The sequence below is a fragment of the Aythya marila genome (assembly GCF_965140915.1).
Source record: "Aythya marila genome assembly, chromosome: 15".
NCBI classification, from domain to species: Eukaryota; Metazoa; Chordata; class Aves; order Anseriformes; family Anatidae; genus Aythya; species Aythya marila.
In genome coordinates this window covers 11,481,215-11,508,287 of record NC_139056.1, presented here as the reverse complement: position 1 = coordinate 11,508,287, position 27,073 = coordinate 11,481,215, and the positions used below count along the sequence as shown (strand labels likewise).

The 27,073-nt window shown below is 41.1% G+C and overlaps 1 protein-coding gene across 2 annotated transcripts in view; it reads left to right on the top strand.

The window, feature by feature from the left end:
- PDGFA (platelet derived growth factor subunit A) overlaps positions 1–25,608 on the top strand; it is a 69,880-nt gene extending 44,272 nt beyond the window's left edge. For both annotated transcript variants that reach the window (XR_014318531.1, XM_082772497.1), the window contains one exon: positions 22,579–25,608. The gene's annotated coding sequence lies outside the window, so the exon portion shown is untranslated. The remainder of the gene's footprint in view (positions 1–22,578) is intronic.
- Positions 25,609–27,073: the final 1,465 nt, after the last annotated feature.

The window sequence follows — 27,073 nt, the reverse complement described above, 5'->3', positions numbered from 1 at the left end:
GAAGGGTTTTGGCTTTAAATTTTTGAGGACACCCTCTTTTTGTCTTCTTAATCTGCAACCTATCTAAAGGCAATCATTAAGGAGAGAGAAATTACAATTCATGGGAGGCTGTTCCTCCCAAAGAACCTCCTTTCTTATTCCAATCATATATGCCAGACGAGAACAAAGTTATATAATATACGAAACCTCCAGACTGTGCTCTTGAACCCCACCATGATCCCAGTCTGGATCACTCCTCAGCTGGGCTCAATTCCCAGCCAGAAGGAGCTCCTGAGAGCCAGACACCAAGGCTGAACCCCAAAACCCACCCCTCTGCATGCCCCAGGGCTGGTGAGCCCCAAGATCTAGTGGTTTGGCTAATCAGCCCATTCCTCACCTCAAAATGGGGCCTCAAACAAAGGGAGGAGAGAGAAGTGGCACCCTTTTATAGTGTGAGTAACAGCTCAGCAGTATGTTCCCCCAAGGCAAGGCATGCTCCACACTCAATGATTTCAAAAGAAGATGAAAAAAAAAAAAAAAAAGGAATGAGGAACTAACTCAACACACACTGTAGGTAGGTTTTGGCTTCTCTGGGGAGGATTAGAGTATAAAATTCTAATTCTGTATCTGCTTAATGTGTTACAAACAGCTTTTCCTTTTTCTTATTCCCCCTCCTCAAACCTGAAAACACTGCTTCTTTACCAGATAGTGCTCTGCCTTGACAGGATGGGAGAGATGTTGGGTATGTATAGATAGAGATATTCTATCATCTACTTCCATTAATAGCTACGAAGAATAAGGATATAAAAGATAATCTCACTTTGTTGCATCCTGTGACCACTCTTCAAGAATCTCGTTACTTAATGTTTGAAACATCCTTTGGAGGTAGATGAACATAATAACCCCCCACTCATTCCTGGCTCTGGAAGCAGCAGCGCACTTAGATACACGCTTACCGCAAGCCCTAGCTTTAGCCATAGCAATTCAGCACTTAAAACGTGTATGCTTAAGGGCTTTGCTGCACTGGCTGAGCTAGTGTGCTTGATATCTTGCAGGATAGGGTAGGAAGGCAGAGAGAGATTAAGTATTTTATCATGTTCCCAGGGAAGTTCACCACAGTTTCATTGATTTCTGCAGAAAATAAGCCATTCCTGAATAGTTTGCACAGCTGGGAAAGAAGCCCAGGAGATCCCAGTGTCCTATCCTTTCCCCCAACCATTATGCCATACTTCTCCTGAAAGGAAAATGGGACATGGGGGAATTTACAAATTCTCTTGCAATCATGTAGGTTGCTCCAAAAAGAAGTAACATTCTTATGTAGCTAATGTAAATCTATAGTAATTACTTAATGATACAACTAAATCTGTTCTAAGCCCTGCAGAAAGGCTGCATTAGGTGTAAGTGCAAGACTGGAGACTGCCTTTCAGAATACCTTGGCAGTTTTACTAAAATAGCAGATAAAAAGAGATTCATGCAACATTTTCAAAAGCGTGGATTTTTTATTTTATTTTTTTTTTCCTGCAGTACCCTTACTTAGCTGAAATTCCAGAAGTGATTGCATTTTACTTGGGAATATCTCCTGCAGAAGTGGCACAAGCCGTAGTAGGAAATAACTTCAAACTTATTGAAATTCATTGCATTTTTAGTATATCAGCAACCTCAAACTGTTCTTGTTAATTGCTGAAGAAATACTGCCTTTGCTTCTCAAACAGCATTAGCTGATATCAGCCAAACTAGGAATATGAAAACATTTCTCAGCTGGAAGATCTCCTCTCAAGACTTTCATAGATGCAGTCAGACTAGGTAGTTCAGCATGCCCTGATTTTCTCAAAGCTCTCTCAAGAATTATAATAATAATTGCAGTATGTTAGTTAGTCCTCAGGGATAGCTCCATTTTCCATGCATGTAACCTTTACTGCTTTGGGATGCAAGCTATTTGTTTTGGCAGCCTGAAACAACCCATAACTTCACCATGATAACCATTTTTAGTTTGGCCTGTGGATTTTTTTTTTCTTTTTCAAATCCATCTGTCCTGAGAAGTCAAATTCCTGATTTTATCTTGCACCACCCACCCTCTTTACTTACAAAGACCTCAGAACAATCCTTCTTCTCTCGCCTTGCTCTCTGGCTTTCCCTTGCCGTGTTCACAAAGAGGTCCATGTTTCTGTTTCACTATTTCTGTGTTAAATATATCTGTCCCTGAAATTTCTGGACACTGAGGTAGGGAGGTTCCATGTTTATTACCTCACAATAACATCTGAATTACATTTGTTGAATTTACAAGTTGTTAAGAACAAGAAAAACAATCCAGAAATCATTTTCCCGTCTTCCAATATTACATGTAGGATTTGGGTTGTTAGGTCTTGCATCATTACTGGGAACAGAGATTCTGTTCTTTGGACTTAACAAAGCTGTTGAAGATGGGTGCGTGCATTAGAGAAGAAAGCAGCTCTTTCTGCCATCCTGTTCTATTGCTTTCAGAGGAGAAAATAGCAAAAACATATCTGCAAGAAAAATTATTCAGTCTGGTTGGCAACAGTTTGCCATCCAACAGGTTCACTCAGGCTGTTTAAATGGGTGATTCTTTTTTCAGATGTCCAGCATCCAAATATAGCTGATTTGGGCGTTTTCTGTATTTAAAAAGAGAAGACACATTTTTTTGAGGGCAGCAGGATGAGTGCAGAGCATACGCAAGGTGGAGACTGAGACCTGAGTACCCAGTGAGAGCCCTCAACTGATTTTGATTGTCACATTATCCTGGAGGAAAGGCTGTAATTAAATTGTAGTAAAGTGTGGGTCTGCTTCACACTGCATGGGGACCAAGTTCAGAACAAAATCTGCGGAAGGGAGACAGCAACAAGTCTGTCTTTACCTTCTTCCTTCAGAGTGTGCCCCCCCTGAGCTACATCACTTTTGCATGGTGTGCTCTGAGCACCTGCCCAAGTGCAATTAGACCTGAATAAACCCAGTGATGGGAGGAAGAATCGTTGAAGAATTGCCTTAGAGGTGCTGGGAAAGTTGTGGAGATTTGCGTGACACTGCAAAAAATGCGCCAGAAAAGCACATATTTTTTTTACTACTATTTTAGGTGTAGGAACAAAAGGATTTCGAGTCTTTCTTGCTTCCCATAGAGTGAAAAGCTGTTCCTCCAGGTTCATCCCAAATCATCTGTATGACAAATTGCCTTCTGGAATTAGCAGGGAGAGACACTTTGGCCTGTTACGCAGAGTTAGCAGGGTTTATTTGGTTTATCACAGCCAGCTTTCCTGCACTCCAGAGCCATGCTCGCTCCCAGCCAGATGTTCAGAGGTGAGCCCAGCATTTATGCAATGCCTCATCGGACCCGCTGAGTCCTCACTGACAAATACATGCAGGAACACTTGTTATCTGCTTGGTTTGTTCATGGGGGGCATACAAAACTGCCTCACGGGCTGGATTCAGTTACTGGCACTACCAAATGGCCACCTGTGGTGGGTAGTCAGGGATCATAGAATCATAGAATCATAGAATATCCTGAGTTGGAAGGGACCCTTAAGGATCATCAAGTCCAACTCTTGACACCGCACAGGTCTACCCAAAAGTTCAGACCATGTGCCTAAGTGCACAGTCCAATCTCTTCTTAAATTCAGACAGGCTCGGTGCAGTGACCACTTCCCTGGGGAGCCTGTTCCAGTGTGCAACCACCCTCTCTGTGAAGAACCCCCTCCTGACGTCCAGCCTAAATTTCCCCTGCCTCAGCTTAACCCCGTTCCCGCGGGTCCTGTCACTGGTGTTAATGGAGAAAAGGTCTCCTGCCTCTTGACACCCCCTTACGAGGAAGTTGTAGACTGTGATGAGGTCTTCCCTCAGCCTCCTCTTCTCCAAGCTGAACAGGCCCAGTGACCTCAGCCGTTCTTCGTACGTCTTCCCCTCCAGGCCTTTCACCATCTTCGTAGCCCTTCTCTGGACACTCTCCAACAGTTTCATGTCCTTTTTATACTGTGGTGCCCAGAACTGCACACAGTACTCGAGGTGAGGCCGCACCAGCGCAGAGTAGAGCAGGACAATCACCTCCCTTGACCTACTAGCGATGCCGTGCTTGATGCACCCCAGGACACGATTGGCCCTCCTGGCTGCCAGGGCACACTGCTGGCTCATATTCAACTTGCTGTCTACCACGACCCCCAGATCCCTCTCTTCTAGGCTGCTCTCCAGCATCTCATCACCCAGTCTGTACATGCAGCCAGGGTTTCCCCGTCCCAGGTGCAGGACCCGGCACTTGCTCTTATATATTTTTTTGGTTTTGAAGCTATGTGTCCTTAGACTCATGCAATCACCCCATTTTTGTTCACAATCAACACTGCAACAAACTACGCTGTGTTTTGAGAACCCAAATGTATAGACGTAGAAATATATTTCAGCAACATTAATGTGTTTATTCCCATGATTATGAGTGAATGAACTTTCTAATAATTAATATTAGTGTATTAATAGCAATATATTTAATATTTTAATATTTTTCAATACATATATTAATGAGTAATTCCTAGCTAATTAACATCAACACTTTTTCTTTCCTGATGAGTCACATCACTATTAACCAGTTTGTTCTTGGGAAACTAGAACTCAGAAGGGTCCCAGTTCCCCCCAAGGCTATACAGCATACTAGTGGAGGATATAGAACCTGGGCTCAGGAGCCAGCTCAGTTCCCAAGCAGTCACATGGGAAATTTGGCTTCTTTACTCACAGGCTTTGCTCAGTCAAAAAGTTGATTGCTTCTGGGAGTTACATTTGAAACAGACTTGCAAGATCAAAAATTTTTGTTTTGGTTTGGTTTTGTGTTTTGTTTTTGGTAATTACCGTTGTTTTCAACATCCCAGTCTGAAGAAGTGCTGGACCAGTCTCTCTGAGCCGTAGCTGGAAGGCGCCCTGGGTCACTTAGGGGTGGGAGTGTTGCTGGGTGAGCAAAGACAAACCACATCACAGGCTTCCCTGCGTGTAAAGGGAATGGTTTCCACCACTTGCATAATGGCAGAGTGGCAATTAGCCCAGGGAGAGAGGGTGAAAACAGCTGATCCTTCTCTTGGGTACAAGGACACTGCATCCGATGTTACCAGCAGCTGGTTTTGGCTGTCCATGGCAGTGGTGCTGCTGGGTTTGGGGCTGCCCTCTTGTTTCTGCATTTCCCTACTGCCTGCTTCAGTGCCTGCCCCTGGCTGCTTCTTTTCTCTTAGGGAAAAGTATGTTTTGCCACCAATATTTAGAAATGACCCCAGTTTTGTCATTTCCCACCCCCATGGTTACTCCTGATCCAACACTGTGAAGAATTAATCTTCTTGATGGTGTCTAGGAAATGTCTTTGTTTAAATCTGCTCTGCCAACCCACTGCCATAACCTAAGCTCACAGATATGTCTCTTTGCACACAGGTGTCATTCCTCCGGATCTTTTAAGTTCTTCTGCTAAACTGCAACCCATTTATTCTGGTTATCTAGAAATCCTCCCTTTCCCTTCAGCCCAGTCCACCTTTCATCCCAACCATCTGGAAAACTGCTGTTAGGCAATGGTATCTTGGTCTAATTTGTATGAAATAATTGATTTATTGCTGCTACATACCTTTCCTGATTTTCCTGGGCATGGTAGAAATAACAGGCTGTTCTAGTCTTAAAGAACTTTATATAAATTGCATTCACATACAACATATCTCAGTGATAAGGGGACCTGAGCTCAAAGGAAGCCGCACCATATCTTAACTCTCTGGAGTTTTGGAGGGTTTATTTTAATAATAGCCTGACTTTAGCATATACAATCTATGGTATTTGAAAAGCTTAAAACAACAGCCACAGGAGGATCCTGTCGTACGTTTTGCAACCCGTTCTCACATCAACAGAGCGCTGATCCTGCATGGAATTCATTCCACATTTTATTCATTATCTGAATGAGTTATCAAGACAGCTCTCTGCCTGGCTTGAGGTACCAACATAGTGCAGACAGATTTTTTCCCACAGAACTCTCTGAAGCGATACTGTCAGCATAGCTATATTTAATGGGTTATACCCATGCAGTCAGTCTCTCAGTGCAGAAGAAATAGTTTACAGTCTCTGAAACCCTACACTCCTTTCTGCCATGGAACAGGAAAAAGTAACATCTACCATCATTCCTTTTGCATTTTGCTGGATCCAGGGGGAAGGGAAAGCCAATAAAACAATGAGGACATTGAAAACAATATTCTAAGAGGCAGAGTAAGGCAAAAAAATAAAAAATCAGTAGTCAACATCTGCAAGCAATCTTCAACCACAGCTAAAGACTGCCTTTAAATCCACATGTCATGCCCTACTTACCTTTGCTTTAGGCTTATTACTAGTTTAGAAATAACCTGTGATCTTCCATATATCATTGTTTTTGCTGAATGAAGAGTTAGCACAAAGACTGTTGCATGCAATGAGGTTTTTCTCCAAGTTAAATGCTGTTAAGCAGACAATAACTGACATTTTAGAGAGATAATACAGGACAGCTTTATGTACCCTCTGAGTTTTCTATGACATCTTCCTTCAGGATGCCTGAAGGAGCTCTTTGCCACATACAGTAATGTAAAGGTCATCTGTCCTGAAGTGATTTCAATGAAATAAAATTTCCTGTTTCCTGATTTCAAAAAAGGGTCCAGTTCATGAACATGGTAGAGAAATGTCATTTCACAGTAATCAGGGGACTGAGGTAAGTGATGGAGTAATGGTGTGACCTTCAATTCACATCTAAAATAAAAGTTTGTTGGGGATTGGAAGAGGGACCAGTGTGTGAGGCTTGGGGTTAGGGTACGGATCTGCTCCACACTATGCATGACATAAACACCATGAGGGGAAAATAATCATTTTAGTGTGGTTTGGCAGGATCTAGTGTCAGAACAGTGACACTGATGAAAAATACAATGGACTAAACATTCTGGTGGCAAAATCTGCTTGTGGGTGCGCGAGTGAGTGACCAGATCATACAACTCAGCAAGGACAGCAGTGCCAGGGGGATGGAGCACATCTGACCTGGGCACTTGGCACAGCTGTGTTGGGCAGCTCATTGTGATTGAAATACAACAAGACCATGGCAGGGTGAAAGCCAGGAGCTTACATGAGACATCTTCCACCTCTGTAAGTCCAAAAAGTTATCTCCAACGCGTTATTGTTAGAAATATAACTGAGTTGGGAAGTGTGGAGTTCTTGAAATACAGATATTTAAAGACTAGCTTCTAGCTCAAAGCTAGATCAGTGTTCATTACCTCTCATTATGGCCTGTGTGGTTTGTGACTAAGTGCCTTTTTTTTAAAGTCATAAACCTCATCAATTTTAATGGCCCAGCTCAAGATTTGTCTTTCTACAAGGCATATGAATAAATCTGGCTGCTCTTCTGACACAGTTTAATTCTTAATACTTTGGTTAGAGTGGAAAAAACCCAGTCTTCTTGCCCACTATGTCCTCCTCCTCCCCCCCATTACAAAAAAATACCAAATGTGCAGGTTATAAATAACACAAGTTATCTAACATTTCACCATATAAGGAATGAGCAGAACTGGAAATACTGATTTCTTTTTTGCCTTTAGCATTCAAATTAAATGGACATTGTAGCAAACTGAATATTCCCAGCAAAAGAGACTTTTCTTGTCATACTGATCATGTAAATCTGGTGTTCTTGTGTCTTGCTTTTACCTTTGTTGGCAAATGTGCCGGTACTTACAATAACCGAGAACTGTAAGTTTGACCTTACATTACTAAAACATAGGTCTATGACCAATTTGAAAGCAGGGGAAACTGGGCTCCTCCACTCTTGTGTTACGACTTGGGTAAGGGTAGGGAGCACATTGGAAGGGATGGTCTGTTAAAGCTTATGGGACAAGTATCTACCTGCTGAAGACTAATAGGAGCTCAGTAACACTATCTTCAATAACATGGCTTTTTTAGCCAGATTTGGGGGGCAAACACATCACTTATGTCTTTTCATATAGCTTAAGTTTGAATAAAGGACTGATGCTAATCTAGGGCTAAAATAGGAGTTTGAAGTAATGTGTTTTTTTTTTTTTTTTTTTTTTTTTTTTTTCTTTCTTAAATAAGGGTACCCTTCCAAACCCCTTTTCTCCATGAACAGGAGCAGATTCAGTTCTGGCAAGCAGTTCCCTTCCTGCTGAGCTTCTTTTCTGATGCCTGAACTGGCCTGCAGTTAATTCATAAGGAATTAAAGAAGGGGATTAAGATATGAAGTTGTTCTGAGCCTCTCTGTCTTAAATGTGGTGATAAATATCAGTTACTGAAAAGCAGTTTTGTATCCCCTGGTAACACTAGGCTTAAGAAACATTTGATGAATAAAGAGTCTGGCTACCTGGTTATTGACAGTCCAGCACCCACTTTCAATTATCTCCTACCCTATTTGCTCATAAACAGGTATAAAAACATTTGTGTAAATAACTGAAAATAATGGAGATATTCACTGATCTTGGAAGTGAGGTGAGTTAAAGCAATGAACTGCAGTACATGTTCTTTATGCATGTACAGCAGCATAAGGAAACTGTGGGAAGCTAATTTGCAAGCCTGTTTACTGAATACCTGGAACAACTCCCATTTCCCATTTAAATTAGCTACAGGAAGCTGAGTGTCTAATTTGCTTCTCCAGTACCTGCTTGTTCTACTCATTTATGTCCTTACCCTCATGAATTTTAGTAGACAGTCTCTCCTGGCATTTCAGATATGTTTATTGCTGCATCTATACCCTGTAGGAGCATCTCCAGGGAAAAAAAAAATAAATACAAACTGCTAGCGCACTGCCCTGGCTGGCTTTGTACCTGCTTTGCACTACATGGGCACAAATTGCTATTTGGAGTTGAAGAGAACAGCAGGTCAGGTGCATAATATCCAACAGATCCCCAGGCCAAAACCAGTATGCAGCTCTTGCAAAAACAGAGATTTTGAGGAGCAGATTTCTTGCTGCAGTTTATGCTAAACCTGTTCTGCATCTGGAGGTGTCTGTACATCCAACATTATAGCAAACAATACATAAGCATTGTAATAGTAGAATGCAAAGTAGTCCCTTCCATACCCAACAATATCTCAAAGCTTCTTTCCAACCTCATCTACTCAGGGACAACCCAAAGTGTGAAGAAAGCCTCCAGTACCCCCAGCTTTGGCCTCTCCTTGGAATAGGAGGGGACATGGCTTTGGATGTGAGAATTGCTCACGGAAAATGTCTTGTTTTTAGTCCCTGTGCTCTGGTCTCCAGAGTCTCTGAGCTTGAAAGCTCAGCTGTGCGTCTCTAACCAATTACGGGCTGTGTTAACAATGCTTCTTGCTTTTCCAGAGGTAGATTTCTCAATGGAAAATTGAGAGAAGTGTCAATAAGCAATGACAGTTTTGAAAGCAATGGGCCAAGTTTTCTTCTTGCCTATGGACATGTCTGTATAATGGTTCATCATCATCTGTGGCCTTTCTTAACCAAAAGTCAACTTGGAATATGCTTGTAGCCAAGGAAGTGCAAGGTAAATGCCTCTCATTTAGCAGCCGATAGCTCATGTCTACTCAGGATTAAGATTTGTAATGGCACAAAGCATGTTGAGCAGTATTTTAAAAGTCTTCTCCAGCCACTGCTGGTAAGATACTTTCACCAGCCAGCCTGTCCCTTAGATTAGAGGCTCTTCTATAGAATGGTAAATGACAATCTCATACATTTCTGCATTAGTTTGTTTGCTACTGACAAGGCAAGAAAATTCCTTTTTTCTTTTCTCTTTGCTCCCTCTAGAGAGGTCAGGATTTATCCCTGAATGATGACATGATCTGCTTCATGCTAATTAAATAGAAAGCAAATAAGAACTTTCGCTTATGGTATCTTTAAGCCCAGAGGTCTTATTTTACATTTCAGTACAAGACTGAAGGAAATTGAAAACATTATTCCTCAGAGAACTGAGATATAAAAACACTGGGAAATATTCATGTAAGCACTGCACACAGAAATATCTTTCATTTATGTTCCCATTTGTTAAAACAAAATGGTACTTTTTTAAGCAAATGATGAAAATTGAATACTTTCCTCACAGTAGGAATATTGCTGTTATTAGTCTCACATCTAGAAAGGGTATCTCCTCCCTGGCCCTGGAAAACATCTTTTACAACAAATTGGAGTCCAAATTTGTCTTAATAGGTGACTTGTCTTTTTGAAGCCATTGCAATTTGCTCAGCACTCTTCTTTAAAATAATCATTTAAAGTAGAGTTGGAAAAAGAACTGTCATTCTTTGAGTATCAATATTTGATCCACTGTTTTGACTTTTACGAATGTATCATTATGTCCTCCTCAAATACCATACAAAGGGAATGAAGTGCCTAACCAGTAGTTAAGAAAGACATATTTTTAAATCAATGCTGAACACTAAGTAGTTCAATGGAGTTCTAATAAAAAAGTGCATGTGTTCGCACACACACAAAATAAAAATCCAGCTAGTGACCTGGAACCTGCAGCTTTTGCTTCTGCAATGACTTAGGCTTCATTTTATAGGTTTCATTACACTCCCATTCTCCAGGTGGGTGAAAACATGTTCATTGAAAGGATCTTCCCATAAAGCCACAGAACTCAATTCAGTGGTGGAAGAACAGGGCATAGGTGGTGAACTTTTCTGGGGCTGAATTACCTCACTCTTGTGCTAGCTTCTAGTATTGCTAAATTAAATCACAGTTACTCCTGAACCTTTCTGGAGAAAAAATAAATAAATAAAAAAAAATTAAAGCAAGGCTCATGCAAGACATGTAATCAGTGGAAGAAAACCTTGGGATGAATCAAAATGCTGCTGGAGAAGAGGAATGATGGAAAGACTTATTTAATTGGCTTTGGATGGAGTTATACGTAAAATCCACCCTTAACTAAGTCCTTAGTCAACATACATGAACCAGTAATTCAGTGGAAGATATATGGGGAAGGCAGCAACAACCCATGAACACTACAAGAAATTGTCAAAGCCATTTATCTTTGAGAGAGTCATTAAGGGAAGACCACAAAGCTCCTTTCTCCAGTGGATGTCTCAGCAAGCTTTGGCATACCAGTGCAGTCACCCATATCATCACCATGGAGCAAACTGAGGGTGCTTTTAACCATAACACCGAGTCAAATGAAGCCATTACTGCAAAATTTCACAGAATCTGGAAAATTAGACCGCGTGAATGTCCTTCCCGCAAATGTGGGAAACACTAGCTCAGCCATACTATCCTCCATGGCACCTTCTTGAAGGATTGTGTATGTACCTATAAAAATCCCTTCAATTTCATGGTTTTTCACTGGCTACTGATACCAATGAAGTGCTTCAGGAATCCTTCCATGCCAATAGCAGCTGTTTTGCACCTGGTTTTATGGGAAACTGTGAAATGAGATTTTCTCAAGATTTTTGGGGGGTTGAGAGTGGGTCGAGACCTGATGAATTTGAAACAACTATATGAAGCTTTATTACACAAGGAAAATCATTCATTCCGGAAGAATTCATTACTAGAAGTCTAATGAACTATCAGGACCTCATATTTCATGTTTTGATCTTTTACTGATTTCTAATGAATTTTTTTATTTTATTTTATTTTATTTTTTTACCAGGAAGGCAGATTATGGTGACTAATCTCAAAAGAATCTTTTATGTCAAAAGTAAATCACAGAGGATTTGCTTTTCTCTATATAAATTATTCGGAGAATAAGCATAATACTATCAACTAATTTTCAGTTATACAAAATAGCATGCTAAGGCTGCTTGAAAATTTTCCATCAAGATGGAAAGTGGATTGTTAGCTGAACATTTTTATTAGTATCTGCTTTAGTTACATTTCCATTTTTTGTTAGAAAACTGATATTTTGTTGGATGAAAGTCCTTCCCTCCTCCAGTTCCAAGAGCAAAAAATGTCCAACCATTTTCTACTAAACAGGTTTTTGGTTTTTCAGGTTTCCAAGAAACAAAGCAAATATATCCACCATATCCCTTGTCTAAGCCACTTGATTTTACTACAGCACCGGGTAGGTTCATAGCTCACTAGAACAATAGTGCGCGGTGCATGTCAGCAGATCTGTGGGAGAATTATGTCTCTGCCCCTATAACTTGCAATATGACGAGAAGAAAGGGATAGAAAGGAGAAAGAGGAAAGATGTGCATAAGCAGACCTTTTATTATTTTCTATAAGCCCCATAATTCTTTCTGTATAAAACCTTCAGTAAGAAGATAAGCCTTGGGGCTAAGTTTGGAAGAGAATAGAATGGGTAAGGCAGGAGGGAAGAATGGTGGAAAAAATTTGGAAAGGTGAGAAGGAAAAGTGTGAAGGGGAATAAAACTGAGAGAGAGGGGGGAAAGGTCAGAAAAGGAAGAAAACAAAATAAAACAAATGAACAAACAAAAACCACGAGTCAGGAGACTGATAGTAGGTGATGTGGAGCCTGAACAGATAGGAAGGGGCAGGATAGAAGTGACCCCACACTATCACTGCAAACAAGGTGAGCAAAGCCTCTGGAGCTGAGGAGATGGCAGGACACCATGGCCATGCCTCTCCCTGTGGCTGCTGCTTTTCTGTATGTGGGATCACTTGGCTTTGTGTCCCAGATGGGATTCTCTAGGAAGGGAAGCTGGGAATGGCAAGGCTGTAACTTTTCACCCTCCCCAGCCCTTTGTGCTGGCTGGGAAAGCAGCACTGAGGCTGGGGCATTGCCCATGTGGTGGATCAGCAAAGTGGTGGCTGGGAGCTCTTAGTGGGAGTTCCTGGTGGGCTCTCTGTGGGGGACAGAATGAAGTGCACGAAGTTATTAACCTGGTAGCTGCAGATAAAGTATTTACTGCAGTGGAAAAAAAAAAAAAGATACAGAGATGCATTTCATTCTTCTACTGTTAAATCAGTAACAGGCAGCACGGCTGAGCGAGCCAGGCGATCCTATTACATTTCAAAAGGTAGCTCTAGGGATTCATCATCCCCACACTGCACGCTCCCATATGCTGTGTGAATGAGATGGCTTTACTGGAGTCACTATCTCCTATTGGCAAGATGGGTATATTCCAGGAAAGCTATTAAGTGAAACGTTTAAGTCTGATGCCAATGGTATTTCCCCACCACCCCCAAAGCAAACTTTCTTTCTTCTCTCTGGCTGTCTTGTGTATTAGCACATATGAAAACTTTACTGATATGAATTATAGAAATCCACCAGAGAGGCTGTTCTGCAGTAGCACAGAATAGGGAGGCTCGGTTGTTACACAAAGCACATCATGGATGAATGAATATAACAGAAAAACAGAACATCATTAACAGTCCAAAGGCTAGCTAAGTGTGCTGACCATAATTTATTCATATTTGCATAGGTTTCTCTTCTGATTCTGACTAGACATAAATTAGAAAACCTGTTCAGCCATATCATGGATCCCAGGGAGAAATGCACCTTAAAAATTGATGAGAGAAGTGCCTTCACTTTAGCACTCCCCACTGGCTTCAGAAGGCTGACAGACATCTTTTGGTGAATTGAATCCAAGTGGTGTAAGATCTCACCCCATCTCTGGTAACAGAACATAGCAGCATTGGTCAAGTAGTGCCCAAAACTCTGATGGCCTCCTTCATCACCTTCTTCGTACACATCAGGCTCAGCAACAGTGGAGCAGTCAAGTGAGGAAGAAAAATTGCTGAGGGAGGACCCTCATCTGCAAGGTCCTGAGGTCTAGAATTCAGGGCCCAAACCTCCAACATCCCCTGGAAGAGTTCAGGCAGCCTGAGAAGAGGTTCACAAGTAATAGTGGAGGAAAGCTCCATCCCAGGTGGGTGCAGAGAAGATGGGCAGGTGCCTGGTGGGGACATTTGGCCAGTGTGCCAATAGTTCCAGTACTCCATGCAGACCCAGGCTGCAGGATAATGCAGAAATGTCAGCTTATTCCTCGGAACAACAGTGAGCCAAGGAACAGAAAGGCCTGGTTTCAAGCCATCTCCTTGAATCATGTTATGGGGAAAGGAGCAGCCCTGGTTCTCACCAGTGCTGCCTGATAAGTCACTGAATTGCTTCCCAGCTGTCCCCAAGTCACATGCCCTCAAACACCACTTTGACACGCAATTAAGGTCTGTTCCTCAATAAACATTTCCCTCTTTAGGAGACAGAGCCCACCCAAGTCTGCCCAGACTGTGAAAATTTGCTCTGTGCTTGGCCGTCTGAGTCAGATACAAGAAAAAAACATCGTGTGCATGAAAGTCCTTTTTGTCTCGTGTGTGGGGGTGGGGGCCTGCTGGCATTTCGACGAGCTTTTCTGTTTTCTTGTTGAAGTTCTCATTTATGTGCCATACTCTATTGCTAAGCTAGGGACAGGTTGGAAAAATCTCATATGGAGACATTCCCATTGGCTTCTTGCAAGATTGCCAGACAGGCAAGGGAAGTGCTGCACCACTGGTCCTTGCAGAAGATCTCTTGCTTGCTGGGGATTTCAGATTTGGTTCCCAATTTGACTAACACAGCCAACCCCCCAGTACCCTTTCTTCTTTCCCCAAAAGGAGAGACAACAGATCAATTTACTACTTGTACATGTCTGTGGTGAGGTTTGCAAAGGTGGCAGCTCTCCTAAACAAGTTATTTGTTGATTTCTGCAAGGGCCTTACCTTCATGCAATGCCATAATTATTCTCCCTAGGGTTGCAGTGACACTGTGTCTCCAGCTGGGTGAGAGGGGGGAAGGTGGCACAGGTTCACAGAGCTCCCTAGGGCAAGGAGGTACATGATGTGTTTGTGATCCTTCCCCTGTACAGGAGAACAGCTGTGACATCTGAGTGATAAACATGCTACCAGTTCTCAGCCATGAAAATCCAAATCCAAATCCTTTTTCTCAAGGTAGAGTGCCTTCCTGTGGTCTTTTTATATCCACTGGACACTTCAGTTAGTTGTGTAAGACCACTGAGGAAAACCTGGCTTATATGTGAACATGGTGAGCAAGCTGCCACAAAATCCTTTAAAATTAACCGGGCTATAGTTTCTTCATCTTTCTAACTCAAAACCTTCCATGTCTGCTGCAAGAAACATGGGGAACATATGTGAGGCAAGGGCTGAAGTGAAATTTGAGCTAAGTTACTGAGTGGTTTCACAGTCATCTTCCCCTCAGCTGAGGTGGTCAGAGAAGGATGTTAGTGTCAGTGACACTCTCCAGCTAAACCTCTGCTCCCTTGCCTGGACTGGAGCCAAAGGCAGAAAGGGAAAACCAAGAAGCCATCAACGCTGCAGTCCTGCCAATAGGCATGTGGCTGCACACAGACAGGAGACCATGAGACGTGATTGACAAAGAAGAATACGTGTTGGCAACAAGTGCTCAATTCACATTTTAAACAAAACACAGCAGGCAAGTTTCCCAATGAGTTCAACATTTGGTCAAGGGATAGGAGTTCCTATAAACACATTTGTAGTTATGCTGGTGACTAAGTCAACCTCCTCATCTATCAGCAGGCTAATAACAGCAAATTCACATATGAGGAACTGCCAGTTTGAGCTGTTTTTGGAGCCACTTAACCAAATGGAAGGAGAAGGTCCTGCAGAGGGTGCAGGTCAACAGCTGCCTCTGCCATCGAGGTCCAGACGAGGCCAAGGCAAGGAAATAAGAGATGTCACTGAGATAAAACTTTCAAACACATTTGGATGACCCGGTTGCTTTGGTGATAATTGGCATGTAGGGTCCTAATTGCTTTAGGTGACTGATGACATTATTTGGAATGGCACAGGTACTCAGAAGGCTGATTCTCATTGACTTTGAAATCTGAGCCACAGCACAAAGAGTTGAGTGGTTCTCAGCTGCTGATCATCCTTTCAGCAAGGCAGTCCTGATTTCTAAGCCTCTTTTGAAAATAGGCCTTGAGATCTGAGATTAACATTTCCCAAGACATCTAAATAACTCAGGGGCCTATTTTCTGGTATTAACATTTGTTAAGCAACAATAGTTGTAGCTTAGATGATAGATTATTACTTTTGATTTGAAAAGTACCTATGTAAGGCCTCCAAAAAGCCATACACTATTGTTCCAATTCTGGAACTGGAATTCCAAGGGCTTCGCCTACTATATATTCTATCTAGGATCTAATATTATAAGACTGGGCCTCTCAGTCCCTGAAGAGTAGGCGACCACTCTTCTCTTCTTAATGACTCCATGGATAACATCCGAAATTTTTCTCTCTTGAAGTGTGGGGTCATGGTGCAGAAGAGGCTGAGAAACATTGATCTATATTTATAATTTCCTATTTTTGCCAATCCTGTTATCGTTTTCCTAATATACAGCACTTTCATCTTCCCAGGGGTCTACTTCCTTTGAAATATTTTCTTGGTATTTTTTTCTTCTTCATGTTTTTACACTGACATCATCTAGTTGAAAATAATATTTATTTTTTTTTCTTATAAAAAATTGTTGTCTTCAAGGCAAGAGATTGCTGCATTTCCTAGGACTTCATTGTATGTAGGTCTGTTTGTCCTTTATTTAAAATTCATGCTTATATTCTCATTGACCCAATAAAAGCAAGTTTTATAAATAATAATAATAATAATTAAAAAAAAAAAAAAAGATTACAGAAAGAATGGATTATTCCATTGCTTTTTTTTCTAAAATTGAAGCAGGTAATTAACCTATCAGATTGGGTTTGCATAGCATATTTATCTATCAGGTATTTTGTATGTTTCAATGTTTCCCTTATCCATTTCTAATTCCCTGCTGAGCCAATAATATTTCTAAAAATACTTAGAGGGTGAATTCATCGGTGTCCTACTAAACGATAGTTTGCCTATATTTTTATAATCCAGTCAAAGTAGGAAAGTTAACATACTAGGAAAAATAAAAAATAAAAAAATGCTGAAATCTATATAATTGTTTCTCTGCACTATGTAGGCCAGAGAGTGTAAATGACATTATACAGAAATCTCCTGGGAGAGTCAGGTAGAATAGCAGGAAACCAAACAGCAATAATTCTGTGCTGTGCCCAAAAGAGCTGTTCACAATGACAATAGCTGCAAGGACCTTGGACATCTCCAGCCACTCCAAAAAATACAATTAGTAAATACCTATGATAAAATCATTGCTGAGTCACTACATAAATACATCCCTTTTGGCCTCATCTGGGCAGATATGAGCTGACTACTGCTTTGCAGTTTTTGGTCTAAACCAGTTTACCATTCAGCAGGTTGCCATGAATTAATTAGAAATAGGATAGCACTCAGAGACAGGTTTTGGCCACAGTGACTGCATTCAGCATGAACTGTATGGCTGTAGGTGCAGTCAGCTGGTTTGCTACCAAATAACCAGAACAGGAGTAGCTGTAATAAGATTTTTTTTTTTTTTTGAAAGGGCCTAGATGGGGAATAGTAATAAGTATTGATTTTACATTACAGAGGTAATTAGTTAGGAGAACATGATAAACTCCTTCTCTTGCCCACTTGTCATTTGGGCTTGTTCCTTGGGTGAACAGCTCTGTCTTCCAAGGCATTTCAATGGCACTGGGGGGCCCCAGTTGTGCTGCCCTAATGCGAGTGGTTAATAATGACAGCAACAAGCTGATTGAAAGCTGTTGCAGCCTGAAATATATCCCTTGCATCAGAGCTTGGGTGTTGCAAAGGGGATACCGTGTTGCTCAATGTCCTTAGTGGTCATCCACGTTAAGAAAGCTGTAGCAATAATCAGTGTTTGGAGGCCTGAGCTGGCAGCTGGGCCAAATGCTGATTTAACCTTCCCATGTGTGGGAATAGGTTTGCCTGTGTCTTTTGTTCTAAATTTCTGTTTTTCTCCTGTGTCAGCCACATCTACGTTACTGGGACATAGCATGACAGTGCGGCCCTGAGGACAGCGCTGCTTCTGACTCACAGTCAAGCATTTATGCTTAAATCATGTCCTTTTATTCAGGAGCCATGTCACAGAAAGTTAATAATAAAATGAAGTCATGTCACTGGTTCACTGAATTCCCCAGTAAGTCCTTCAAACAGTTAGTTTATTCCTCATGGAGGTGCTCTGACACACAGGACCACTAAGTTTCCAGAAGCCAGCACTGAAATGATCTTTCCAAAGCATCAGTAGATAGGCCATCCTTTTGTTCTCCTCCCTTCTCCCTCCCCTTTCCATTCCTTAAGCCTCCACAGAAACAACACTGTGGAAGATTACGTTGAAAACAAGCAAGAAGCTATAGAGACCCCTTTCACCTGCTGTGAGGTGCACAATAGCTGGAGGCTGAAAATACTTGCCTGATTCTTCTAAGAGAAAAGTCTCATGTGAGCTCTCAAAATAGGACTTTTGTGGCATGCAAGCCAGAGTTGAATTTCATCCCAGTCCCGCTCTCTGCTGGAGAAGGAAAAACTTGATATTATTAACATAAGAGGTGAGGTTAGCTCAGGAATCTGTGCCAGAAGAAGCTGAAATCACTGTTGTATGTTTTGGAGAGCTAGAGGACGATGGTTACAAGACTAGGTAGGTGCCCAATTCTGTTGAGTTTCAGCTGGAACAGAATGGCTAATGTGCCCTTCAAAATCCCAGCCCGCATTTCTTCCCTGCTGCAGTTACAACAGCACAAAGACAATGTGGTAATGTCTGCTGTGTTACAGAATCTCTTTATCTAAAAAAAAAAAAAAGTCCTGTCAGACTAATCAGGGAATTAGCAGCATTACAAAAGTGCTCCTCACAAATGCTAAAATGCAGACATGACTCAGATTAACTTTCAGATCAGGAAACTTATCTTTCTGGTGTATAGCACTAGCCTGTAAAAGAGGTTTCTGGCTTTATTGCTTACTTGTTTGGTGGCACTTGGCAGAGAAACACAGGGCTTCTTCTTCTTTTTTTTTTTTTTTTAATTATTATTTCAAAATCTACTGGAAGGGATTTAGCAGTCTTTTGGAAACATTTCATTTTCTCTATTTTGAGGAGATTTTTGACCTTTATTAAAGACTTTAATTGTCCAGGATTGTCACATCTGATTTCTTTAAATACTCATAAGAGGAAAAACTCACAAAGCAAATGAAAGGTTAGTGAACTTTGCTTTATATTGCTCACAATGTGAACTTTCAAATGATTGGAAAATAATTTCCTTCTATTTTGAATGATAGAAGTTAAAGATAGGCATGACCTATTAGATCACTGTGAGCATTTCCTTGACAGTGTGGTTTTGTTTCACTAATCGGAAGAGAGGAACATAAATTTCTGAGGCTGAGCAGTTCCAAGGGCCAATAGTGGTTTATAGAGACCCTCATCATGAGCAAGACCTGAGCCAATTCAGCAGGGACCGGATGCCTTCACCACTCGGCTTCTGTTTGGTGGCCTTATGAAATGAATGAGTTGCGTCTGTCCGATGTAGAGTGAGTGGGGATGAATAGCACAAAAAGCACGCCTATGACTGCTTCTTTTTACTGGATTTCTTGGCAGCATGGCTGAATATCAAATGGATGTGGAAACTGTTGTCCCTTTGCTCAGAAACTCCCAAACAGGGACCTAGCTATGTAGAGGAACCTGCACTTCCTTCACCCTTTGACATTTGATTATTAATACCAATTTTGAAATACACAATCCGGTTGATGAGCACAAAGAGAGTGAACTAGGAACAGCAATCATCTTGTTGGTTCAAAGCACCCATCTATGCTCTAGCAATCACATGAAAAAATTGTTTTCCACAATGTTTCCTAGGCATGACTTAGCTGGCGATTTTTATTTTCATTTTATTTTTTTTTTCCCCTAAACCAGTATTACATTAGTAGAATGTATTTCCGATGGCAGGAAAAGACTTGTTCTAGTCTGGTTTGGAAATAATCATGGAAAAGCCTCTTAGCATATCTCAGAACTGGAACAAATTGCTGTGCTGCAGTGGGTAGCTCCTGCTGCTGCTTATCCAGCAGCAACTTGGGACAATCTCACTCAGTTCGAGGATTTTCCAGGGCCAGTCTGCCTAGCAGTTTAAAAGTCTTTAACAATACCAAGGGATTTTGCTTTCTCTACATTTCTAAAGGGTGATGGACACAATTACTGGTATTCTGGTTAAAATTTATCCTGAATCTTCAGGGCACTTTACTGACTTTGGCTGAAGCCAGCTCAGTGCTACTGTGTGGCAGGGGCAATATATAAGGCATATATTGCAGACTTTAATCCAATGCAGTACAGAAACTGTGATGGCACCTTCTCAGTGAGCTGACTGAGTGTTAGATATTCAAACATTATTAATGTTCATGTTCACAAAGCTTAGCTGTATCTCATAAACACCAGAAAAGACCTATTCCTTCTTCTCATGGATCCAGAATAAAATCCTCTGTCTTTTGGGAGATGGGATACGAATCAGATACCATCCCAAATGTGCCAGGGGTAGAGGGAATTTAGTGGGAGCTAAACTGTCATAATGTACTGGCTACAGCCAAATGCAAGAGTTGCATAAGCAGCTGTTTCTTTATCAGAGACTTGAGTGTGATATGCAGAGTTTGGAGATGTAATACAGCTGTAGAGGATCACATCTGAAATGTAATAAGATCTGAAGAGGTTGAGCTTATTTGGACATTGTTGTGTCATTGAGAATGTCTTGTTGGGTTAAATCCAGACTTATGGGCCATGTTGCATCTGCAAGCATTGAGGAATGAAATGGAAAAGAGGGGGAAGTCTGTGTGGGGTGGGCAAGGAGGAAGGTGATGTCAAACTGCAGCACCGTGTCCTGGTTCAGGTGGCCTGCTGGATGGGACACAGGTGTGTGGACTCCATATATCCCTCATGTGGCATCCAGCATGGGACTTTCTCTTTTAAATGTGGGCATTCCCTGGTGGCTATCACTCTGGTATCACTGGGGCCAGTTCCCCATGACATTGAAGGTGCAGCTGATGTAGAACTTTTCCCAGCAGCTTGAAACACAAGCTGATCTCAGCACATGTGCTGGGCTGTCCTCCCTGGTGGCCAAAACTGTGTCATGGTTGAAATATGAAACAGATCCACGTGTGAGAACTGCAAGGCCACAGAAATTGAGGAACACGGTGCTGAAAAGTCCAGCTTCCTGCTATCTCAGGTACCATATCCAATAGTCCCCTACTAATTTTAGAAATGAGCTTCTCTCTGTCCCCTCTCCCTCTGTCTCTCTTGTGTGTGGCATGGAAATATACTGAGACACTGTGATAAAGTGGTTAGCTGAGCTCCTCTGAAGCTGTACATTTTGTGGTGTGTCAATCCAGATTTATTCAGAAGCTGGGATGACATCTCCACATGTTATCTGGTGCATCTGACAGTCTTTAGTGGTAGTCCCCCATGTTGTGGAGTAAATGCCATGCAGATGAAGATTTATTTCCATGTGTATAATGTCTCCTAAAAAGACTCAGATGGAAGAAACGAGCATTATGACAAAAAAATCCTTTTAGCCTGTGCATGCCCATTTATATGCTTGAATAGAAGTGCTCAGTGACTTTTGAGATGCCTTTGGAAACTTTGGCCAAACTATTTCTTAAAAGGCCTTATAAGAACCCAGTTTGAGTTGGAATTTTCCCAGCATGGTCTTAGCTGCAGAGCGTTTGATTTCCTTGAAGTAGGTAGAGTTTGTTTAGTTCTTCTGTATTTGTGGAATTTTGCATGTCCTGGAGAAACCCTCTATTTCCTAGGTTTCGAGAATGCTGTTTGCTAATAAATTTCTGCTATATTTATCTCATCATTTGGATTTTATCCTTGTTATTCTTTGCCCTGACACAACAGATTGCTTTTGGATGGGTCAGTCCTTTGAGCTCTTGCTTTCCCTCTGTTTCCCAGTTTTTCTGGGAAATGATACAGAAGAACATACATTTCACCTTGGCATTTAGCAGCCCTTTCCCCTCTTATCTTTTCATGAGCATTTGGAAAAGTCATGCAGTAGGCTAGCCTGACTGCTGGGTGTTTAAGTAGTTCTGTTAGCTTTAATTTTACTTGATTTCTCTGTTCTGTTTTCATATGCATGCCAGACAGCTCATCCCCTCAAGAATGTCCTAAAGGCATCTTCTGCCATAGTAAATAACAGAAGTGATAGTTAAAGTATACATATATAAATAATATTTGCTCTAGTGTGTGAGTTTGCCTTGCAAATATGAAAATGTGACTGAAGGTCTCCATCTCTGCATTCAAACCCTTGCTGTACAGTGAAATGAACTGGAATGTGCTGCAGAGATTTTCTTTGATAATGTCTGGCTTATAATTTACTTTTGGCTGAAGCAATCAGTGAGGGAAATCCATTTGAATGGCTTTGTAAGAACACTTTATTTTTTTGGTGCTGCAGGCTGCAAGTTTCACACTCTGAGACTAAATCCCATTCGCATTGTCCAGGTCCTGGGGAGAGACATTTATTTAAAAGTAGCTGAAATGAAGCACAGAAACAAACTGTAAGTGATTTTTGGCATTAGAAGTGCAGTGACTGTAAAGCAATGGCTCAGCTCCATATTTTAATAGGCTTTAACGTATCAATTATAGTGCTGAGTAGTAATTAGGGCTATACAGCAAAATGCAGAGTGACCGCTAAACGGTTCCAAAGTTGTGGGAGTTGGTGGGAAGGGGGATTTGGGAGCAGACTGAATTCTGGTAATAATACTGCTGGGTAGGGAACAGAAAATGTAACTATTAAAAGATGAATTTTGATTCAGAAATGCAGGCAAGCCTTACCGACACTGATTTCTCCCTGCAGCATGAAGCTAAGTAAGTGAGATGAGCAGTGGACAACTCTTCGGGGACCACGGGCAACAGAGTGTTCATCCTAACAGCTTGCACAACGTCCGCCTGCTCCACTAAATGAAATGCATCTAAAAACCCTGCACAACTCGACCGTGCTCAGCTGTTTGGAAAGCCTCTAGGGGTGGAGGGTGAAAGCTGAGAGCTGGGGAATGCTGCTTCTCGTTTCAGCATGGCCTACATACACCCCTAAAATTCCACTGTACAAAGGGATGCCCAGCCTCCATATACACTCCTACCATCCTGCACTCAGCAGGGGAAGTTGCACTGATTCTGTCTTGGAAAGGGCACTCTAAAATTCTGGGGGGACGAGGGCACTGCAGCCCATTAATAATAATCACACTCATTGCTGAAGGAATGATTCAAACCACAAAATTACAAATTTCCTTCTCTTGCTGGTTGCTTTCTGCTCAAATTACCCTTGAGACAGAGTAAAATGTCCATTGGTGTAGTCCCAAGCTATGGGACTACTATTCCATGGATGGTTGGTCATAGAGATGGCAGTCTTTATCCATGTGAGGCTGCCTGCTCAGTCCTGTAATCCTAAATGAGCCAAGCCCCAAAGCTTCTCTCGTTTTCAGGGTGGAGTCAAAGCCACAAAACACTTCTCCAATGTTTGTAGCCAGTGATCAATTGTAAGCTAAAGAAATATTTATTTTATAGTGTAAACTGAGCAGCGTGAAATTTTTGCCCAGGATATTCCTCTTGATGTTACTATTTTGATATGCCTAAGTTCATTGGTATAAATAGTGTGCAGTTGTCATCACATTTAACTAAAAAAAGCCCTCCTCAGTTGACAGCATAGGTATCATGAAGTCACGTCACCCCCTACTAAGTAACTTCCACTGGGGCCAAATGCAGGCCTCTGAATGACAATTATGCTTTTCTGGCCTTGGCTGGCATGTAATTTAGGAGCAAGGGAAGGCTTTCAGGAGCAAACATTTGTAGGCTTGCACCAATGAATCATATACTTGAAAACTTTATCCACCATAGCTGAAAACAAAATCACATAGGAGCCAAAAATGCAAAGCAGGCCCCCTGGATGTGACATAGTTTGGCTGGCTGCCAGGAAGCTTCAGCAGTCCTCTAGCATGATTGGAAACGAGCCAGCAAGTGTCCTTCATGAGGGTGGATGGAATGAAACATTCACAAGAGCTGATTTCTTCATGTAAGATCCAACAGAGAGAAATGGTTGTACTCTCCTCGTGAAGAGTGAGATGAAAGATTATCCCATTTTAGGACTCAGCCTTGTCTATCCAGCAAAGTACTTATATGGGCTCCATTACTGTTCTGTCTGAGTGTGCTGTAATCCTTAATGCATTTATTTTTGTGGTAGGAAGGCCTGATGTTAGTGCTTCAGATGGTGAAGACATGAATGGGAACACAACATTATGCCAGATGCTGACAGAATAGATATTAGTATTGCTAGTCTCAGCAGCAAAGTAAGTTGTTTTACTTGAACCAGTATATCTGAGCATAAAAAATTGAAGGAGAGGAGAGTCAGTCTGTATGAGGATAGGGAGAACTGCCAAGACTCAACTGGATAAGTAACACGTAGTAAATGCTTAGAGTCACCTTGCCAGACAAATATTTGCCTTTCACTTTGAATGAAGACCAAATCATGTTCTAACTAGTAGGACCAAGAAATTCCGCACATTTTAGTAAGTTGAGTGTCCTACACAAACTCCCAAAGTAAGTATATGAGGGCAGACCTGAAGGGTTTGCTGGATATATAGAAGAAAAAACAACAACAACAACAACAACAACAAAACTCAGGAAGATATTTCAGTGTAGGAAAAAAAATCAGAGGGAATGCTGGAAGCTGGAAGGAAAAGTGGAAAAAAGCTTTGTAAATGAATGCAGTTAAATACAACTGTACTTGGAAGATGCACTTCCTATTTAGAGATGGTCAGAGGGGTGGAATCCGGGAGCTGAACAGGTCAAGGTCTCTGGGGAAACACTGGGAAAGAGCTATGTCTCGTCCCTAAATCAGATTAGCTCTGAAAAATATCCTTGGGGAAGAATTAAAATATAGTGTAAAGACTGTAGTCCCTGTACCTTTCTAGTCATTTCTAGCAGCCATGAAAGCTTCTTTTTCTTGTTCAATGAACCTAATGCATAAGAACATGGTAAACAAAAGACTGCAGTAAAACTGTTCTTTTTGTGACAGATGTGACCTTGGTGTCATTATTTAAGGACCGCACTTAAGGGCAATACTCATATTGTTCTTGCATCATTTGCTCTGTCTGCTGTAATAGTCTTTTATGACCATTTTTTGGAAATAACTGATTTTATCAGTAGTTCTTACTAGATGAGTTGCTTTGCTTTGACTTCTATGCAACTAACACAGTTTAAATGAAAATATTAAAAATACAGGGAGAGGAAGGCTGAGACAGACCAGCTACTTTATCAATGGGCTAAGCAAGAGTAGAAATCAGTCACTGGTTGAGACCCTTATTCAGTGCAGGCTTCTCTCCTACAGGTTTTTATTACTTTAAGCTGAGCCAGAAATGACGCCCTTATGATTTCCCTTGGGAAACCTGGGATCCAGAGCTCTCTGCATTCAGCAGGAGTATTTCCATTGACTTTGATGGCCTTTGGACTAGACCCTAAATTTCCATGGCATTTCTGGGACTTGTGTCTGAAATTCACTTGCTTTCTTTGAGCTTTCTCATGCATCGTTCTGGCTAATACATGTACAGCCATAAATATAGTGTGGCATGCAGTTAAGAAATTCTACAGTTTTTAGTCAGTAGGAAACACTGTCTGATAGTCTGCCTAATTTGCCTTTCCAGTTTCATCCTATTATAGCTCACTATATCCCCTTGGGCCCCTGTGATTTCTCTCCTTTCTAGCACCTGTACAATCATGTTTTGTTACCTTGTATCATGTATGTAAACATGGAAAAACTTAATTAAAATGAACAAATATATCAAATTGTTTCACAATATATAATCTAAGTACTTATGTACCCTTCAAAGGCATATCTGAGCCACCTGAATAAAGCAGTGTTTAGCAACTATTAATTAAGTGATGTTTAAACAATGCTTTGAACATGTAAAGTGGTAAAAGTTTCCAAGTATGCCATGATCGTTGTTATCACTGTTATACAAAAATGAGGAATGTACTAAACTTCTGTGAATCCCTCCCAGTTACTGAGAACTTTGTGAGTTGAAGAGAATCAGCCATGACAAACTAACAGATTGTCTTTCTTCCATCTGGGTTGTCCTTTTGTTTCACAAAAAGGGTATAAAGTGTACTTTTTTTTGGCCATCTTGTTTATTTAAGCACATTTGTAAAAGCCTACCGCAGAATGGTTATTCTAGCTTGAACAAATCCTTCCGGGTCAGAAAGTCCTTTGGATGGCTTGGATCCAACTGTTCTCCCTTCCCATTCCTCCCTTTTGAGTTTCTGTCAAAGTCTGGGCTGAATTCCTGAAACCAGTTGGAGTGTAGCTGTTCTTTTGTTCCCTGCTGCCAACTGCAGAAAGCTATGTTCACCAGTTTTTGTAGTCACCAGCTTTAAAATTGCTAAGTCCCATTGCTTCCTTTGAATGACCAGATGCAAAGCAGTACTTTAAACGTAGGAATGATTTTACAGAGCTTTTCACTTGTAGTGTTGGATGGACTGCTGTGCTGTCTCTCATTTCAAGGAAGAATGCCTTAAACAGGCTGTCTGTTTCTTAAGACTGTCAGAGGTAAGGCTGAAACTTGCAAAATAACATCTGGAAAGCCCAGATTCTCTAATATAGAAATACTATTTTCATCGCTGAGGATTGAAAGCTATAAATATAATTCTATCATTGTAATTAATTCAGCTTAAAGGGATGTCTTCTGTTTTTAAGATATAAACATTTCTTATATAACATGGTTTAAATGGAGAACTGGTTCAAGTGCTTTAGGGCTACTAAGTTTTTTTTTGCACTTGAAGGTACTAGATGTTTGGTTAATTTTTGTCCTCTTACTATTCATCAGTGAATTAAATTACTGTTCTGCTTGTGGATAGAACTACAATCCAATTCATTAATCATATTGAGATTTTTAAACCTGCTCTACTCTGTTAAGACTTGTTCTTCATAAGTCTGGAAAATATTTCTTTCATCAAAATGGCTTAATGCCTATAAACATGTTCTAATTATATTTTCTTGGAATTAATCAAGTTCATTATGTTAAATTTGGGATCTACTTCTGAAGTGAATCTGAATTGTGAGTGTCTGCCATATTCCCTTCAGACATTACTGATAAAAATAATGGTGTGGGATTTTCAAAAGTAATCATTTTTGGCCTAATCCTATTCCTCTTGAAGTCAATTGGAGTTTTACTCTTCCTTCAGTGGTGTGGACTTCAGCCAAATCTGAGCACTTCTCAAAACCTTATAGTTCTGGGAATTTTTTCAAACAACCTAAGAGAAAAAGTATACACAAGGTATCATTTGATTTAGTATAAGTAGTA